Genomic DNA, 20,546 nt, shown 5'->3' on the forward strand with positions numbered 1-20,546 from the left:
CAAAGGGTTACACGGTACTACTACTACTACTACTACAACTACTACTATTTGGTAAGCGCGAATTTACTCGTCATTGTAGTCGTCGTTCTCGTCGTCATCATTGAAAAAGGCGAAGAAGAAGCTAAAGGAGCAGAAAAGATGAAGAAAAGAAGAAAGAAAAAGAAAAGGGGAAGGAGTTATAGAGAAAGAAAAAGAAGAAGAAGAAAAAAAGGTGGAGGAGGAGGAGGAGGAGGAGAAGGACGAGAGGAGTAGCCGTCAAACACAGCCGTATACCAGCCGTCTGCTCTCTCAGAAGTTATTAAGGCCTTATTAAATTGGTTCCTTTTCCAACCCCCTTCCAACTTTACTAGCTGCAGCAGCACCACCACCACCACCACCATCATCTCCACCTCTAGCTCCAGCTCCACCTCCACCTCCAGCCAGCCGGTCGTTCGGTCCTCTTGCAGTGAAACTTTTTACCTGACAAAAAGGCCGACGGTAAGAGCGAGTAACGAGGTCGGCCTATCTACTCCAAGAGCTTTTCTACATCGGTGAGGATTTTTCCTTCCGTCCTGGGCTACCAACGAGACTACGACGACAAGGACGAAAAGAGTAGCAAAAATTATTCCCTCGTTTTCATCTCTCCCGTCTCCGCGTTCTTTTTTCTATTAATAACGCAAAAACCCATCTTTCTTTCTTTCTTTCTTTCTAACCTTATTTTCTCCTTTCTTTCTATTTTTTTCTTTCTTATTCTCTTTTTCTCTCTCTCTCTCTCTCGTTTTTCAATTCGATGAATACTTTTTACTAAAAATTATTTCCCCTCGATCTTTCATAAGATTATGTTATAACTATATGTTATGATATTAATTTTTATATGATTTTAGTTCGACGTTAAACCAAAATAATCTTCTATAATATTTATTAAATGATTTTATCTGAAATATATTCCGTATTTCGAAATAGAATGAAATACATAGCGGATCATCGGTAAAGGTTTATGCATCGAATAAGAACAGTAATGGGGCTGCTAGGTGGGTCTACAATTAATATGCATTTCCAATTGGCACGCGTTCGGGCAAATCGTTCGTTTATGACGAGCATTATGGAGAATTCAATGGTGATGAATCAATCATCGAATTCGGGAATCCATGAACAATTTATAAATAGGATAATATAATATATCTATACCAAAAATATCTATACGAAATAAATTAACCGAGTGCACATAGATCTCTTTTAAAGAATAACATAATGAAAATCATTTTCAATAGGATAATATTTTAAAGTGACAAGATAAAAGAAAACACTTGCGATTAATATGCTTTTAAAAAAGAAAATCAACGAAGCGATATCGGTTAATATGGCAAAACAGTGATAGAATTAACGGTCCAATAAATATCCAAATGGCCATATTCGGTTTACCAGAGAACGGATTATTACGCCCTGCTATATAATCCCGATGGTAGTCTTCGAGAGAACTAAAACGTAAGAGAAAGAGAGACAGAGAGATAGAAGATAGAAAGAGAGAGAGGAGAATACAGAAGGGTGGGCGACGTTGGTATCTAATTATCAGTTATTATACCTTAAAGAAGCTCAGAGCAACGAGCGTCGCCGATCGCATTATAGAATCGAGGTTCATTGAGTCTCTCCCTCCTTTTACCTCTTCTACTCTTCGTAGCGCGTAATCCACTTTATCGCTCGATTCGATTAATTCTCGACGAGGTAAAACGATCGCGGCTGGCAGGAAAGCTAACGAAGGCACATCGTGGGTCCATCGAGGATGTCTACCGCGTCTCTTCGAGGCCATTCTTCCCTCAACCCCCGCATCCCGCCCCTCCACCTAACCCCTAGTCCCTCTTTCCCGACTCTCATCTTTATTCCTCTCCTTCGTTTCTGTCGTCGTACTCTTCGTCGTGTCACGAATCGTGCCTAAGGCGAAGCTTTCAGGAGCTCAAACGACTAACATAAGAGAGAAAGAAAAAGGTGATAAGAGAATAAAAGGAAGAACTCCCTTTACGTTTAGTTCATACGACGGATTTGTGCTTCCACGAACTCTAATGCGGCTTTTCGCGGTGGCGGTGGAGGTGGTAGTGGTGGCCTCAGCTACCTCGTACTGGTGTTACGCTCAATTAAAATAACTCGACACCTTCTTGGAATATGATAATGGTGATAGCTCGAGTTATCGCATATCTCGGTATAGATTTCTTTGCTCGTCTATGCCTCATCGAAACTCCTTTAAAGAGACTTCAAAAGAGATTTAGAGAAAGATAATGCGAGTGAGAGAGAGAAAAATATGGGAGTGGGTCGTAATTCTCCGAAGATGACGCTTTAAGAGAAACGTTACGGATTAACTATGATTAGTCTGCTAACGAAATACGAAGGACTTGCGAAGAAGAGAAGATGAGAGTGAGTGAATGAGAGAGTGAGAGATAGTGCATGCAAGTACTTTACCTCATGAAAATTTATTACATCATAAGGAAGGTATAAATATTTGCGGTATGAATTATGTCTCTTAAGAGAGAGAGAGAAAGAAAGAGATGAGTTTTAAATTAGTGGTATAAGGAAGTTCAGGTATGTTTTTACTCGTCATTTCTGTGGATCTTAGACAGAAATATGGTATAAATATTGGCGAACGATTAAATTCGTTGACGCTGTTACGATATAAAGAGAGTGTATTTGACTGTACGAAGATCGATGTACCGGTAGGGTAGATAAATCGAAAGGAGTTACTTCTTAAACGAAACGATCGATCGTTTATAATCGTTTCATGTCGATGGAGATAAATGAATTTACGATATATATCTCTCAGGTTATAGCAGAATAATTTAAAGAGAAAGATCGACGTACGTTGTGTGGTAAGTGTTACAAACAAGCTGAGTTCGAATATACTCAAAACAGGAATGTAATAATAACAACTGAATAGGATAGAAAATCTTAATGCTTAAAGTGATGTCACGTTTCGATAGAACGCGATATTGCTTTCGTAAGAAAATATTCCGATACTCGATCAATATCCTTTCACTTTTAACGCAAGTTTACTAAGAGTAGAGAAGTATATGTAATAAATAACTATATATTTTATATCTCGGTTATAATATATGAGTGAATTCTGGCTAGATAAGAACTAAGAAAATATATGTACGGTTGACACGCGATATTATCCTAGGATTTCGGTACAACGGGTATTTCATCATAAGAGATCGTAATCTCGTGGCGAAGGTCACGAGAGAAAATTCCGTAGTATTTTATTAACCGTTTGCCCTACTAAATAATTCGACACGGCAACCTAAAAGAGAGGCCGATGATTGCTCTGTGGTTTCCGAAGAAGAAACACGAGAACTCCGACGAGGATGAAAGAAATATTAAAAGAGCCAAAATAGAAACGTGGAGAGAAAAATTGTCCCTTTTTCTTTTTTTTTTTTGAAAACTATCTTGAATCTGTTCTAAGGATGGATAGCTAGCAATTCGTTTTCTAGTTTCTAGTGTCGACGATCAATGGCTATAATGACGTCCATCGGAAATCCAATCGTGCCTAGACTTTCAGGAAGAAATGAAGGAAGAAAAAAAGAAAAAAAAATAGAATGAACGGAAGAAAGAAAAGAAGGAAAGCAAGGAGGCAAGGAAGCAAGCAAGGAAGGAAGGAAGGAAGGAAGGAAGGAACGTCGTCGTCTTTCTCTTCCTCGTCATCCTATACTTTTGACAAGCGACTCACGTACCGGCTAACAAAATTACTTTTCGCGTCGTCGGGATGTTCGTTAAATACATTTCCATGGGTTTTCACGAGCGAAAACGGAGGAGAAAGCAGCGAAGGTAGAAAATCTAGTAGGAAGGTCTAACCCTGCCTGTCTACCGGATGAGATAGCTGCTCCTACTGCTACTGCTGTTGCTCAAGAGATTCGATAGATGAGAGTATGAAAGGATGGGTAAAGTATGTACGAGATGAAAGTTGTAAGGAATATTCGATTGGATATGCCCTTACTGACGACTTGTCTTGGAATAAGGTGTCCCTACGTGTTTATATTTGAAGTGTTGTTGCTTTCGGAAAGGTCCGCAGGCAGATGTAATCAAAGTTTGCAAACAAGCGTTCTATCTCTCTTGTTCGGACCCTTCCGTCAGAAGTGGGCAGATCACGTCAGAACCAGATGAATATCCGGATCAATCTTCTCGCACACTGTGTGTGTATGTGTGTGTGGGCGAGTGCGTTGTCGAATTATAATTTAAGACAATACAAAAAATATTGATCATAAAATCGATAGATATTTTCTTTGATCTCAAATGTTAAAACCAAAGAAAATTATAATACGTCGAAGTTTATTTTTCTTGAACGGGAAAGAAAGAAATATAACCGCACGGTGAATTTAATATCGCGTTCGACTAACATTTGTCGAAGCGTTTGTAAGTAACAAACTTCGGTAGCAGCACGTTTCAAGTATCCATCAGTATTATTGGTCTATCCGTTATCGCGTAACGTCATTGAAATTGCCGGAGGCTCGGTTGGGTCGTGAGGGAACAGAAGGTGGATGATAGAGAGAAGAAAAGAAAAAGAGAGAGAGAAGGAGAAAGAGAGAACGAGAGGGGGACAGACGGACAGACAGAGAATAAGAGTAGGAGAGAATGCAATGGAAATATCATGTCAGATAAGAAAGAGTACCTTCTGTGAAGGAACGTACGCACGTCGACACTGAAATGTAAATGGAATTTCTTGATTGAGTTTACCGGTAGGTGGAGAAAGTGGGGTGAGTAGAAAAAGAAAAAGGAGGTGGGTTGGTAGTGGTGGTGGTGGTGGTGATGGTGGTAGTTTGAGAAGCCTCGACGATGCTCGGAGTCTGGGAGATACATCGTAAATTGAGAAAAAAGAAAAAAAAAGAAAAAGAAAAATAAGTGCCGCCGAGTCGTCGATTTGACGTATCGACGGCTTTCCACTTCGATTATTCGATGTTCCGTGCCGAGTAGTAGAACATAGTAGCGTGATACAAATAAACTAAATAAATGTTACGCGTGATGCCCATTTTGTAGAGAAACACGCATCGACATTCTCTATTTTATAGTTAAATAAAGACAAATTTTTCTCTCTCTCTCTTTCTCTCTTTCTCGTGGTATTTCCTGTCGCTAAGGTGGTAGACAAATATACGTTTGCAAAACGGCTTGCGCCGTAATTCAAAAGGCGGTCGTAATCGACGGTAGTAAGGTACATTAAAATTTAACGGCTGTTATTTATCATACGTTAGTATTCGTCTTCGTTCTCCTCGTTTGAGTCGATCAAGATACTCAAGAGAGAAAGAGAGAGAGAGAGAGAGAGAGTGGTGTTCGTTGAAACTTGCTCGGAGCCGGACGATCCTTATCGTTCGTGAAACGAGATTTGTGAGAAATGTAAGGGAACGATCGTTAAAAGAGGGTCAAAATAAAATTCGACGAGTTTTTTTTTTTACGTAGCTAGCTTATAAAAAGAACCAATCCGTTCGATTTTTATCGCAATTCTTTTCTTCTCGATGTCGTCAATGGAAAAAAAAAAAGAAAGAAAAGAAAAACAATAAGATGATACAAGGACAACTCAAAAATATACTGTGAAACGTAGCCCGTGTACATTATATACGTACTACGCGAGAAGAGAGAATTGTATAGGAAGGAGAAGAATAAGGAGATGGAGGAGGAAGAGAAGGTGGAGGTGGAGAAAGAGGAGGAGGAGGAGGAATAAGAAGGAGAAGAAATAGAAACGGGGCGTTGTGAAACTCTCGCGTCTGAATTTATTGGGCTGGCTCGCCTCCAGATGAAACTTCTTTTTTGCTCCTCCACGCTTTCTGGTCATTCTTCATCCAGGATACCACTCCGCTCGCGAGTAAGCGAGTAAGCGAACAAGCGAACGAGAGAACGAACGAACGAACGAGCGAGTGAGCGAGTGAACGCGTCAACCCAGTAAAATCAAATATTAACGATCGCCCGCTCGCGTAGAATTCTCCCTCGTTCGTGCGAGTATTTACGGCGGTAATACATCGACGATACCGGAGGATGACCCAACCCGAGTGATATATTATCCCGTCGCCGTCACTCTTTCCTACGAATAAAAATTACACGGAGATCGGTAGCCCGAGGAAGATAGCCTCTTCTTTCTCCTCCGTGTTCCTCCTCCTCCTCCTCCTTATTTTTCGTTCACGACGACAACGACGACCGTCCTATCGTCGTTGAGAAACTTTAATAACCAAGAGAAAGAAGGAAGGAGTGTAAGAGAGAGAGAACATTTCGATGAAAGAAAAAGGAAGATAGTCCACTCGTGATTATGCTGTGCTATGTCGGCTACTTGTAATCTTCGTTTCCCAAGATCGTAGCGATACAAAAAATATTACCACGAGAGTGGTAGGGAAAAATAATAAAATAAAAGAAGTAGCAGAAAAATAACTCTCTCACATAGGTAAGAGCAACACACCATTACATTAAACGTAATATCGCCGTCCTTGAATAAAGAAAAATCTTCCCTTTCTATCGAATTTAAACCGATCGCAAGGCGCAAACACGTAGTGTTAGTTGGTTGTGTTAAAGCTCACGCGGCTAGGCGTGCCGATTAAATCATGAATAAGAAACAATGGGTAATGGGTAGACGAGGGAGGTACGCGTTTGTTTTTCGCCTCGTCGATGCATTAACACGACGCTTCGTGACTTTTTGCTCTTTCGAGAAGTATGAGATACTCGTCGGATAAAGTGAGGAGGCACACGCACATAAACGAAGATAGTAACTTCGTATAATACATTGGATCTCATGCAACACGAATTAACGATTTGTAAATGTATCTAGATTTAAAAGATAAATATATATTAAAAAAAAAAAAAAGTACATATTATATAATATAAACATGTATGGATAAGAAACATGATTAAGAATTTATGTAACGCTCTTAGGGAAAATATTATGATAGAAACACGTAAACCGTGAAATTTTCAACGTCATTCAGCTTATCAACGCGTCGGGGACTATATTATCCTTCTATAACAGGGAACCTACCTATGTACATGAGAGAGAAAGAGAGAGAGAGATAGAGGGAGTCAAGACAAACTCTTAATTCGTGGTGTAGCTCGACGTTTCCATTCATAACGAATGTCATGTTCCTTAGACGTGCTCGAAAAGTGAAATAACAATCATCCGCTTGCGGTGGTGCGGTGTACCGCTGGTGTAATTCGCATTCCGCTTTTAGTGTTCGCGAGTTAGCCGTAGCGACCACCGGTACACCCACCAACCGGACGATTTTAACGTATGTACGTCCGTTAACGGGGATTGACGCGAGGGTTTGTTCTCCTACCGTTTATACGCTCTACTCTCTACTCCCTAAAGTGTCAAATCCATTGTTGCACCGTATTCAAGCTCGTTCGCCGACGAATATTCGCTGAGAACTCTGTTCTAACTACCCCTTCGAAGATGACTTGTCAGCGAGTCTCTTGCTTCTGAATTGTTTACCAGAAGAGATATTTCATTAAGAAGAAACTTGTCTTTCTAACGTTAACGAGCTGTTATCAAGTTGCTTTTGTGATTAACAATAAGATTTAGATAGCACACACTTTATTTTAGATTAGAATAAAAATATTGATAAAATATGATTGTAAGAGAAAAAAAAAACGTTCGAATAAAAATATTATTTATTTAGAAATAACATTATAAATATCGTTATATTTATTTCAATTGTACTGTTGTTAGAAAAGTATCATTATGAAATGTTATATAATTAATACGGAAGAGGATTCGATGTTTATTAAATAACGATCAATGCTACTTTCCTTTTTCTTTTCGACGAGAAAAAAAAAAGATAACAACATTCTATCTTACGAGGAAGAAATTCTCGTCGGTTAACCGACGAAACAGTTTTAGTTTGCTAGCATTAAAAGACAAATGCGTTAGATCTAACGAGCTCAACGTGCCCGACTATGGTTCTTTGTGGTAAACGAGATAGAAAAGCTTCTTAGATCGATCCTAAAGGATACTATCTATTATTTCTATACTCCTAGCAACGTGGATCGTCGTTTTATCGATTATAGCTCTCTCTCCCTATATATGTATAGTATACACGAGTCTGACTTTTATCACGTTTCTCGTAGATCTCGATAGCACCTTTTCTTTTTCTTTCTCTCTTTCTCATAAAAGATAAAAAAAGAGAGAAACAGAGAACGAAAGAGAAAGAAAGAGAGAGAGAGAGAAAGAAAGTGTTCGATAAAACGGTGCGATCAGCGCGAATAGGAACGTGCTCCACTCGATTTAGAACGATGCTCCCACACTTCTTCCTCTCGTTTCGTCTCTCTTTACCTCTTTCTCTTTCTTTCTCTCTCTCTCTTTCTCTTATTTTATCTCCTTTCTCACTTTCCGAGGATCACGACGCGATAAATTCATCGGCGAGTTTCTCCCACGAATCGTCGGTTAAAAATAAAAATAAAATGAAAAAAAAAAAAAAAGACAAAAAGAAAATGGAGAATTACGGTCGAGCGTCGAATCGATAAATCGCGCGATTCGAATCCGTGTTCCGCTTGCAAAAATAAAAATATCAAGGCGAACGGCATGGCAAAACGGTTATAGGTGTTCGTTCATTCGTTCGTTCGTTCGTTCGTTCGTTCGTTCGTTCGTTCGTTCGTTCGTTCGAGGGAAAGAGAATATAACTAGCGTGGTAGAATAATTTTTGTCAAGGGGACGATGATAAACGTTTGAAAAACGACTAATTAACAATTACATCGCTAGTTGTTAAGTGCATTAAACGATATTACGTTCTCGCTACAAAGAATGTATACTATTTATCTGTAAATTTATCTAACGGAATATCAATCATTTATTTTGTCATACATAAATATATTTCCTAAGATAATAGTATGGTAATATTCAATGGTACAATTATCGTATCTCATTTTTCCATGTTCTTTCACTCTCTCCTAATTTCTTTCTCTTTCTACCTTTTCGGTCTCTTTTTCATTTTCTTTCTCTTCTCTTTCTCTCTTCTTTCGTGCGATACAGAGTTAGAGTTATTACCAGAGTTATTACTGTTCCACGGGTAGACTAAAATATGCGACACACGAGCCCGTAGGTATACGTAAAGTGAGAACGAAAGAGAGAGAGAAAGAGAGAGAGAGAGAGAGAGAGAACGGCACACCTCGCGTGAACTCTCGTGCCGGGGTCAGACGTGGATAAATGTTACGCACGATCTGCGTAGAAGTTCGTGCCAGCACCGGCGGAACGTTCGCGCAAATATCAACGTTGCAATACGGTAATAGGAAATATATGATCCCGCCTACGCGTTGCACTCGTCTCTCTATCTCTATTTCTCTTTTTCTCTCTTAATAAATATCTCTTTCCCTCTCTTTCTCTCTTTCTATTTCTCTTGACGATCGCGAGCCACAGCTTCTCGAACGAATAGCCCTCGATTGCGACTTGCTCCGACTCGTCCGCGACGAGAGCGAGAAGATTTTATTGATGTCGAACGTGTTCGCCGTTGCTGTAAATTGACAAGCTACAAGCCGCGCGCTTTTCGCCGATGATTTATCTCGAGGAAAGACGAATCAGAGAAAAATTCAATGAAGAATGCGAGAATGATGTACCGTACATACATACGTATTGCGTTTACTCTCTCGAGAATGCCTCGTTCTGATCCGGTGGCTTAATGAAAGGATGTAATAAGCTGAAATACGCATACATAGATCTATGTATATACCTATATTATATCTACGTATGTATTACATTCGTAAGATAAATAAGACGAGTACTTGGCACGTACATTTATGTTAACAAAAATAAAAGGGAAAGAAACAAAATAGATAACGAAGTAAAAAAGTTGGAAAAAAATAAAACGTCGGGAATTTGTAGTAACGTGTCACTGCAAACGAATATACCTACGCGTTAAAATTGGAGGAACATGCGAAACAGTTTGCAATTTGATTTTTTTCCCCCATCGTTTGTTAATATTTTTCGCGACACGCGATGACTACGAAACGGATCAAATTTTTAAGTGAGAAACTATCATCACGGTCGAGGCCGGTTTATTTTTTCTCCTCGTCGTCGTCGTCGGTGAAAGGTCCTTCTATTCGGTAATTGAACGACGATGACGATGACGATGACGATGAATAGAAATGGTCAGCTATTCGTAGGATATCATGCTTGTTTTTCTATCCGTACACGTATTTTTATCACACAACATGTTCTGACAATAAATTTTTCATATTTTTCATTCATTCCATGTCTAACGATTCGAAGTTCTTGCTCGATCGACCTTTTTGTAACAGACATAATAAAGAAAATAATAGTCATATTATAAGTAATAATAGTAATAGTAATGGTAATAGTAATAGCACGTTGTACAACGAACATTGAAACGAAACGTAGAATGGTAGTGGCTTAGAGAATGGAAAGGAAAAAAGGGAAGTAAAAGTACAAAAATCGCGTTAGGTTGAACCGTTTTCTAGGCGGTCTTTTCGCGTCGAGAAATTCCGGAAAGGTTTTCGTAGAAAAGGAAAGAGAGATAGAGAGATACATAGAGAGAGAAAGAGAAAGAGAGAGAGAGAGAGAGAAAGATAGATAGAACACGTAAACGCGCTCCGCACGTGCTCGTACTTCCGGCTCGCGAAGCTTTTCGTTTAATTGCTTGAAAAGCGGGCCAAAAAAAGGGATTGTAATTGTTCGGTATGCTTCTAACCTTTCGACCGCAGTGAAAATTGCGGGAACGAATTGTCGGCGAGCTGACGGAAAAGAATAAGACGTAATAATGGACAAGACATGGCAATTGGTGTGAGGGTTAAGACCACGTGAAATAAAAATTTAAAAAAAAAAAGAAACAGATAAAAAAACTAGAGAGCTTAAAATAGATGAAAATAGTATACAGGTTACTGCAGTAGATGTTATCGTTAAGAAATTTAACGATTACTTTATCAATACGATCATACTTCGTATATTTTAATATAAATGATCAATATAAAATTGTGACTTTTAAGCGAACATTTAACTTTAGGTCTAATAAAATATAGAATATTATTATTTCAATAATAATATCAAACATACGTATTTAATAATTCCGTTTGTCACAATCAGTAGGAGTATCACTATCAGTATTTAAAACAAAAAATTAAAGATAACTTTTTTTCAATGCCATGTAAAGTAAAGTGACTTTTCACGTAATCCGCCTACCTTCTCTTCTCACTTTCTCTCTCTCTCTCTCGTTTTTCTTTCTCTTCTTCTTCTTCGTCGTTGTCGTCGTCGTCGTCGTAGTTGTATCGATCTCTCTCGAGAATCTTTACGCGGTCGTATACGCCGTGCAATTATTTTCATAATCTAGTAGACGCATCGATGTCGGCAGGACGACGAAGACAGAGAAAGGAAGAAAGAAAGAAAGAGAAAGAGAGAGAGAAATAGAAAGATGGAAGGAGCAAGCGTGGGCCCCTAACGAGCCGTTCCACCTGTCGCGGTCGCATAAAATGCAATTAATGGGATTCCGCGTGGGCAACGTCGGTCCAGCATCCTTTCGCGGCTGTTTACGGTACACACCGGCCCTTCCGACGTTCACCGACGAGTGCTCTTTAACGCCTCGCGGCTTCTTTAATCTCCTTCCTTTTTTTTTCTCTTTCGATTTAAAAAAGAGACCCTTACTTTTTACAAAGTTGTATATATATATGTATAGACTAATAATTAGTATTTATATGATGGTGATGCAGGATTTAGTTTACTATTATAGGTCCAATCGCAAATTTTCTTTCAATGTAACAACTTTTAATCTACGAGTCAATTTCTATCGTATCCCATTTTTATCGTAAATTGATTGATTATCTTTTTTTCACATGTCGAACCTATAAAATTTTTACATGACATAACCTTATCTATTTTCTCTGGAGAAATAAAAAATAATTGAAAAATGCATCCTATCAAATTGGAACAATGGAACAACCCTTTCAATGCATACATATATTTATTTATATATATACATATATATATTTACGTCGACGAAAACCTATGAATTCAGCAGCGTTTTTGCAAATAAATCATATTTGTAACAATTCCTGGCTACACTCTACAACAAAAAGAAAAAAAAAAAGAAGAAAAAACGGACGAGATGGAATTGTATTTCGGATGAAAGAGGAGAATGCAAATTCGATATCATTTACGACGATAAAATTCCGACGAAAGTCATGCGGGTGCTGCGACCACGTTTCCGAAGGGAAGAAATAAAAAGAAAAAAAGATAAAGTGAGAGAAAGAGGGGGAGAGAGAGAGAGAAAGAGAGACACGCACACGCAGAGATAAAAATCAATGATGAAAAGGAAGAAAAAAAAATAAATAACTGTAAGGCTTCAACGAAGGTTCAACGGTTTTTCAAGAAGAAGGAGAAGAAGAAGAAGAAGAAGAAGAAGTGGAGGAAGGTAGGGAGGAGAGGGAGGAAACGAGGCTCTTTAGTTTCGGTTAAAAATCCGCAGGTTGTTTGCGGGCTTTGCGGTTCTCACGATTCGCTCGCAAACAAGACTCCTCCTCCTCCTCCTCCTCTTCCTTCTTATTTTTCTTTTTTTTCTTTTTTTCTTTTTGGTGCTTGTTAAATCACGGAGGATGTGTATACGAAAGAAACTCGTTGTGTAGAATCGTTGCAAGGTAGAAAAAGGCACAAGTAGTATGAACGAGGAGTAAGCAGCAGCAGCAGCACACGCACGGTAGGCGCGCGTGCACGAAGCGGCGGCTACGAGTGAAACTTAAAAAAAAAGGGGTGCGTGTCAGTGACGGTAGCAGCAGCGGTGTGCTTTCATGTTCGGAAATCAGGCGTCTAAATCTAAACGGCGCCACGACACGACGTCTCTCACCCGTTCGTCGTCTAATTACCGTTAACGCGACCCGCTTAATTAACGCTAACATTAACGTCTACGTACGTCCCCCATCATCTCGCGGTCTTGCTCTATTTCTTTCATTCTCCTTCATTACTTTCTCTCTCTCTCTCTCTCTCTCTATACTTGTTCATAGACGCTTATTTACGTGTATCGATCATTTCATGATACATATTTTTTGTTACCTTCCTTCCTTCTACATTAACGTTACGAGCCAATGTTAATTACCATTTCCATTATTATTCCACGTAATGTGTGTACCAAAGAAAAAAAGAAAAGTAAGAGAGTTAGAAATTATGTATAAGTAAAATAAAAGGGAGAGAGAGAGAGAAAATGGTGGAAAAAGTCGTGTCCCAGCTTCTTCGTAATAACCTTTTGAACGAGTTTGCGAGTAAAAATTAAGAAGCACGTTAAATAATTGTTACCTTTGTTTTGTTTAAGTTCTCGTAAGTATTTCAATCTGTTGTCGAGAAGATAACGGAAGGATACTTTTTATTTTGTATTCGTTTTTTCGTTCGCTGCTCGTTCGAAATTGAGCGAGAAAAAAGATAGGAAAAGAGAGAGAGAGAGAGAAGGAGGGAGAAAAAGAAACTGGGGAAAAAAGAAGCGCGCAGAAACATCGATCGGGGTACAAGAACGTGATAAATAAATTCGCGGTAGTAGGCGCGGATTTAATGGCACAATAATTTTCTCCGTCGTGCCATTTATAAAATTGTGCAAAATGCCGAGTGTTGCTCCTGGAGGCTAGCAGATAGCATCGTGCCGACCCCCCATGGTTTGGCTTATATTTGCATGTTATTGCACAGGGGGTCGGTCCTAACCGCAAAAACGTATTACGGAACTAGTCGTAAAACGGCTCGGAGACGAGCGTGCTCTACTTTATGCGACATCGGCTTCCAGGGTCAAGGAAATAAACCTCTATTCACGCATTATATCGTCACGTGAATCTGCTTCCTCGCGAACCAGCTTTTACCAAGATATCTTAATTAATGTCGACATTGATACTTCATCATCATACTTTTTCTTTTTTTGGGCAATAATCTTCTCTCTTTACACGTTGCTAAAGAATTATGTGAGAGTATTTATATTATATTAGAAATTTTTCTACACAATCTCCTCCTCGTGTATTAAATAAATTTTACACGATATATATTCTTATCTAATTATTGATGACTTCATTATGACGAAGAAATGTAACGAAATCACGTGACTCATTAGGATAAAAATTCGAACGATTATTGTTGACGGAAACGCAAGTTCGAAAGTCCTAATTGTGTAGGGAGGAAATGTTAATGAGTATGTAAGTCGAATGAGGGAAACGTTGAATTTTGCTTTTTCATCTAAACATCGAATCTATAAGCAATGTAAAAGCGACGATACTGGACGCGTTTAGCAGGTGTTACCTCGTAGAACATATTCCCTCGAAAGCAATTTCGGCAGCATGTAACTTGCATGCGTGTATTGCGCTCGACTGTCTACATATACATATACATATATGATTATATATATATACATTCAAATAGTATGTATATAAATACATACAAATAGAAATATTTATATAAAAACTATTAGATGATAACGTTGGAAAATGTGTATGTTTTTTACAAATAAAATATTCTTTTAAAATAACGTGAAATTATTATATTCGCAATTAACGTTAAAGTCAAACGAATTAGTTTGAATGTAAATTATTGTTAAAGTTAGAAAAGAGAGAATCGAAGATATTCGGATCGTATCCGGATTAATCGTCGTTATTTTCTTTCTTCTCAAGTAAATTGGAAGGACCACCGTGACACTGGGTCTTTTATGCTACTCTGAATAAAGAATAGATGTCGTTCGACTTAAATGGCTTTAGTAATACCCTCGTCATTGGTTCGGGATCCCAACGTTGTAGAAACTTATCTTAATTAGCGAATATATTCGACGTATCGTTTCTCTCTTCTCTTCGTGGGCGCAGAACAAGTATTATCGCGTGGTACGTTCAAAGCCGTGCGTGAAAGAATTTACGAAAAATAAATAACAACGTATGACGCGTATCCATATATATTATATTTATAAATACAGCCGATAAAATATTCCTTAAACCGCGTTAATGACGTTATCACGATTCTTTTTTATCGCAGTCCAATAAAACCGATTAGACGATGTAATCCGATTTCGCTCTTACTCGTAAACCATCGTAAAATTATACGAAATTAAAATGTTTGTACGTGTATGAACGAACCCGAACGAGATTCGAGAGAGGGATCGTCGAAATGAAAAGAAAAAAAAGAAATAAAATAAAATGAAAATAAAAACATACAAACGAAACTAAAACGAATGGTTCTGGTCGATGTGCCGGCACGTCTGCCCAGGACACAGAGGTGTGTTACTGCTCCTATCGAAGGTAGAACTTTAATTGGCGAACATGCCCAAGCGGTCGAGTATTACTTTTCGTGTAGTTGTAAACAAACTCTCCTCCACCTCCGAACCTTTCGCTCTTCTCGTTACTTGTCTCTCTTTCTCCCTTTCCCTCTCTCTCTCTCTCTCTTCCTCCCTCCCTCCCCATTTCTCTTTTTCTCTCTGAATGTATTTTAAAAGAGATGATGCACTGCCGCAGGCAGACTATGTTACACGTTAATTGATAGTCTCTATTTTATCCACGAACGCCAAGCTCGCTTTATTACCGTATGCGTGTGAACGAAATGTCATATCTATCGTCATGTTACAGTGCGTGAGAGACACGACAAAGAGAAAGAGAGGAGAGAGAGAGAGAGAGAGAGAGAGATTTAGTCATAGTACGATGCTATTGCTCGGCTGGTTAATGGGCACGCGCGTTTTATCGATGCGCGCGAAATGCAAATAAATTCGAGGCGCATGCAAAAGTAAAATTTGAATTTTTACGCTTGAGCATATTTATGGCGACAATAAAAGTCGTCGGCGCGTTTGCCGCGGCTCGCACTTTCCCGGTTGCGAACGAGTTTTGCTGTATACGTTGTGTTCGTTGATGCTTTCGATTCACGATTTTTGAATTGCCGCTGACGCGTTCGCGAATTCAATCTACTCTCAATCTATCGCGCGCTTACAAAAGAATAAAATCATTTTGATGAACATTACGTTTCGTTTTATCGTAAATGACGTTTTACCATGCATTTATTTATAAATTTATGTGCATATCTATAGATACCCCGTTACCATAGGAATTTGCTTGAGCATCGAAAATCTACGTTTGATGAGAAGGTAAAAAAAAATTTTAGCATACCTTGCGGAAATATGCTTTCCCTTTTACGAAGAGTTCAAAAGGAAAGAAGAGTGAAAGAGAAAGAGAGAGAGAGAAAGAGAAAGATGGAAGAATAAAAAAAGGGCTGCCAAGATTGTTACATAATCTTTACGCAAAATTGCAAATTCCAAGTACGCGAACGACGATTTGCATAGCATATCCAACCTACGTTACTTTCTCTTTTTCTCTTTCACATACCTACCCACCCACCCTCCGTAAACCGAAAATGCTGAATATGTATACCGAGCACTTTCCTTCTCGAAGATTAAACGCGTCTGCAGGCTGGTCGATTTATTTAAACAACGAGACAGAAAGGGCTAGACCGCTTGCGAGAAGAAAGAGAGAGAGAGAGAGACACGTATTATATTATATAGTCAAAACTTATTTCTCTGGCGGCGGAAAACGTCGGGAAAAGGTGCGTAGTATCCGTAGGAGGGGTGCCGCTTCTCTGCGGGCTCGTTTTAGCAGAGAAATCGCGGTTGTAAATGACCACAAATGGCGTCAATAAATATCAACGTTTTAATTAACATAATGCAGCACTTTAATTGCGCAACATTTATCGTTTGTTACATAGGACTTTCTTCTCTTCGTCTTTGTCCGTCTGTTTTTCTCATTCTATTGCGTACTACGATAAAGCGAGAATGACCCGTGTAAAAGAAAGAGAAAGAAACAAAGCGAAATAAAGAGAGAAAGAGAAAGATCGCTTCTTACTTTAATTACACCAGGCGCGTAATTATAAAAGCGAACGAATAAACGAACGAACGAACGAACGAACGAAAGAATGAACCAACGTTTTACGGAAGATAAGATAGCAGAAAAGAGAATATCGAGTATTTTCGATGTAACCATAAATGTTCGAAATTGGCTTCGAGTGGTGTATCGTAAAATTCCTCTTTTCTTTCTCTTTCTTTTCATCTTTCATTATTCTTAATCACCTACGCTTCAGTGTTCTCTTTTTTCTATCCTTATTTACTTTTTTTTCTTCTTACCATTTAGACGGATGTCGAGCATTCAAAGTACCGATTAAAGAAGCAAACTTGCTTCGCGTTATTTTCATTAAGCGAGGTGGAAGAAGCAGCCTCGCTAATTACAATAATGCACCGGGAATAAGAACAAGTACAGCATTTTCCTTTTCTTTCTCTCTCTCTCTCTCTCTTTCTCTCGCATTCTCTCTTTTTATCTTACTTTTGTTTTATAATGGGTCGCAAATAGCGTGTTCACGTTTCATGTTGTAAATAAGAGCAGAATTACAAACGAGCACCGATTTTCAAACGCTATAAAGTACGGATACGCCGTTTACCTTAGTCTATGGAATTCCCCGAGCGATGCTGCGGTTGTTTCGTATAAAGAATAATGGATGATGTCTATTTGGATTTCATCGTTTCGCTTTCGAGAGTACACCTATATCACTGTGAGATTCTCCGGTGATTCGCTTCTATTATATATCTAACTTTTTCAGCGTAACAAAAAAAGAAGCAAGACAATAGGTGCATAGACAAAAGAGAACAAAAAAAATCGATTAAACTAGTGCTTACATTAGAAACGAATAAAAACTTGAAATACGGATCGTAATATTCTATCCGTTTACATCGTTCGTTGGTGTAATATGATTTATATGCTTTCGTCGATTTTTCAAACGGGGAAAAAAAAATACCTTTACCGCGAGTATCGTGAAAAATGAAGTTATCCATTTAAAATGATATACACGTTTATTACAGAAAAATATTTCAATCTCATCGGTTACTAATGGAATCGTAATCTTATTAGATTCGACTTTACGTACTTTAATTCGATTTGATTCGTTTCGTTTCGTTTCGATGTAACTCGTATCGGATATGACAGCTAAATGTTGTCGAGTATTATAGGTAAACGTTCTTTCACTTTACTTTGATCTCTCGATCTGAAACTATATAAGTTACATAAGTCATTTATGTCGGTGTCGTAAATAAGAAAAAAATATAAACATAAACGTTAGATAACGAGACACATATCTCATTTAACTCGACACGTGTTTCTTAACGACGAGGCGGGTGAGAAAAAATAAATCCTAGCGATATAATCGCGAGACAATAGATCGTCGATCAACAAACGTTTTACAACGTCGAAGGACCCTCAGGTCTGGTCACGTATCGGTATTATATTCGTTTATGTTTGCGTCACAAGACAATAGAGGTTTAGGTAAGCATAGTCCTTTCACCAATATTTGCTAATTCCACTAAATAAACTAACAAACATAGGCATGTATACGCGTTTATACATTTTATCTCGATTATTCTCGAATCACTAAGAAATTCAATCTTCCCTTTGATAGTTTTTTTGAAAATTTGTTCCGTCAATATTCATACAACCAAGGCGTAGAAATTCTACTAGATTAGGTATCATAACCCACGAAACGAGAACACAAACACATTGACGCAGTTTGCGGGTAGCTCGGGTGCGATAAAACCGCAATATTGGATTGATATTAATTAGCCGCGAGGAAGCACCATAAAGACATTACGTCGGCGTACCACGGGTCTGAGTAATTATTGTCGGTTTAATGCCCCATCGAGCGAGGATGAACCCCCATAGGATATGTTCCTGCAATACGCCGCGAAAGCTGTTGTGTTACGCTTGTGCATTGCGAAAAGGGGATGAGGAGGAGGAAGAAGAGGAAGAGGAAGAGGAGAGAAAGAGAGAGAGAGAAAGAGAGAGAGAGAGAGAGAGAGAGAGAAGATCAGGGTGTAAAAGGGTGGTCGCTCGGTTTTTATCCACGATTTTTATGCCTCTTTACTTTCGCGACCACCATCGTTGCCGTGCTTTCCATGCGTATCACCGTGACGAGCTTTCAGCGTTAAATAATAACGACGTGGCCGTTTATAGGATGAATTCCCTAACGTTCAACGTCGTTTATGATCGCGTTAAAATCTAAAGAAAGAAGGTTTTGTTAGTGTTCCGTCTTGATCGTTAAATATTATCGTAATTAAGATAAACTCAAAAAACTAAATAGAAATTTATATGAATTTATTTTATCGTCATTATAAACAAGAGAAAATAAATGAAAATTGATCTATAATTATAATCTAAATGTAAGAGTAATCTTCAACATCTTCGTAAAAAGATATGTAGATGTATATATGTATATGTATATAGATAACCGAGTAATTGCTGGACCAATCAAGAGCGTATTAAGCACGATAGGCTTATGTGAAGTCAATTTCATGTACGAACCTATCATCTCTTGGTCTGCCATAACCAGCCGCGTATCTATGTACACATGCAAGCGGTCAAACTCATGGCTATATGCACTCATCTTTCGCTGCGGGACTCGTAATTGCAACGGAGCCAAGGGCTTCCTCCATTAGCGGATTTGGCCGACGATAATTTTGTGAAATCCTGATCCTCGGCGGTGCTATAATATGCTCGTTCGTTAGATATACCGTACTTTATCGTTGTATTTCCGTTTCTTCGATGTCTTCCTTCCGTAATCTTCCCGAGATTATTTGCAGAATACGATGGTTGTATGTAAAGATTACAAAAAGATGAAGGGGATGGTAAGACGATGTTTTCCCTGTTAAAACACCATATCTACGATTGCGATGTAATTGATTCTTTATATTGAAATAATAAATAATATCATATTGTTATAGAAATGAATACAAATGGTAGTGTACGAACGTGAATGAATAAAATGAAATATAAGAAAGATTATTGTTTTATCCCGAAAAGAGGAAAAATAGAATGAAATATATATTATGAAATATTGCGAGTAATGAATAATAAATCAAAATGTTATTATACATTAACAAAGGCAACCAAATACAACTTCAATTATTATTTATTTCCTCGTTTCAAATTATACGATCAATATCGAGTGCACGTGTGTGTGTGTGTGTGTCTGTTGTTGCAGGAACTAATTGATTTTTAATCGACGTTAAAACGAAAACTATACTACGTTATCGGTAAAGTGTTAATTTCTTGTATATCGAGAAATCCCTACACATCGTAATTTTGTTATATCCTTCCGTATCCCTCCTTGGTCATATGATATGATATTATGGAAGTACTACAGCGAGTTTGATACTGTACTTTGGTCGTAACCCAAGGGAGTAGCCGTTAGAGGCTTGGTACAGCATATTAATTTAATGGTACAAAGTGGGTCAATGCCGGTAAGAGAAAGAGAGCAAGAGAGAGACACAGAGAGAGAGAGAGAGAGAGAGAGATAGCATAGATGACTGTAGTATATCGCTTTTACGAAAGCTATGGTACGAGCACGTTCTCATTCCCCCAGACCGAGGAGAGCTTCCCAGGTAGAAATACAACTGTGAGTTGAGCCTCGTGTGTCTCTGCCGAGATTTGCATCCGAAAAGGGGGAGCACCGTGCGAGCTTAACTCTAACTGGAGTTTCCGGACGCGTTGGCGAATAGCACGGAAATTTATTGCAACTTGGTTATACGGTTTCCTTTGAGCTGACATCGGGAAATCGAGAATGTGCATATAGCTCGATCTATGCG

The 20,546-nt window shown here is 38.5% G+C and overlaps 1 protein-coding gene across 2 annotated transcripts in view; it reads right to left on the reverse strand.

Moving 5' to 3' along the window:
• Nucleotides 1–20,546, reverse strand: part of LOC122516675 (protein slit) — a 328,162-nt gene that overhangs the window by 21,781 nt on the left and 285,835 nt on the right. The window lies entirely within an intron of this gene.

Source organism: Polistes fuscatus, unplaced genomic scaffold, assembly GCF_010416935.1.
Source record: "Polistes fuscatus isolate 324 unplaced genomic scaffold, CU_Pfus_HIC Scaffold2, whole genome shotgun sequence".
NCBI lineage: Eukaryota > Metazoa > Arthropoda > Insecta > Hymenoptera > Vespidae > Polistes > Polistes fuscatus.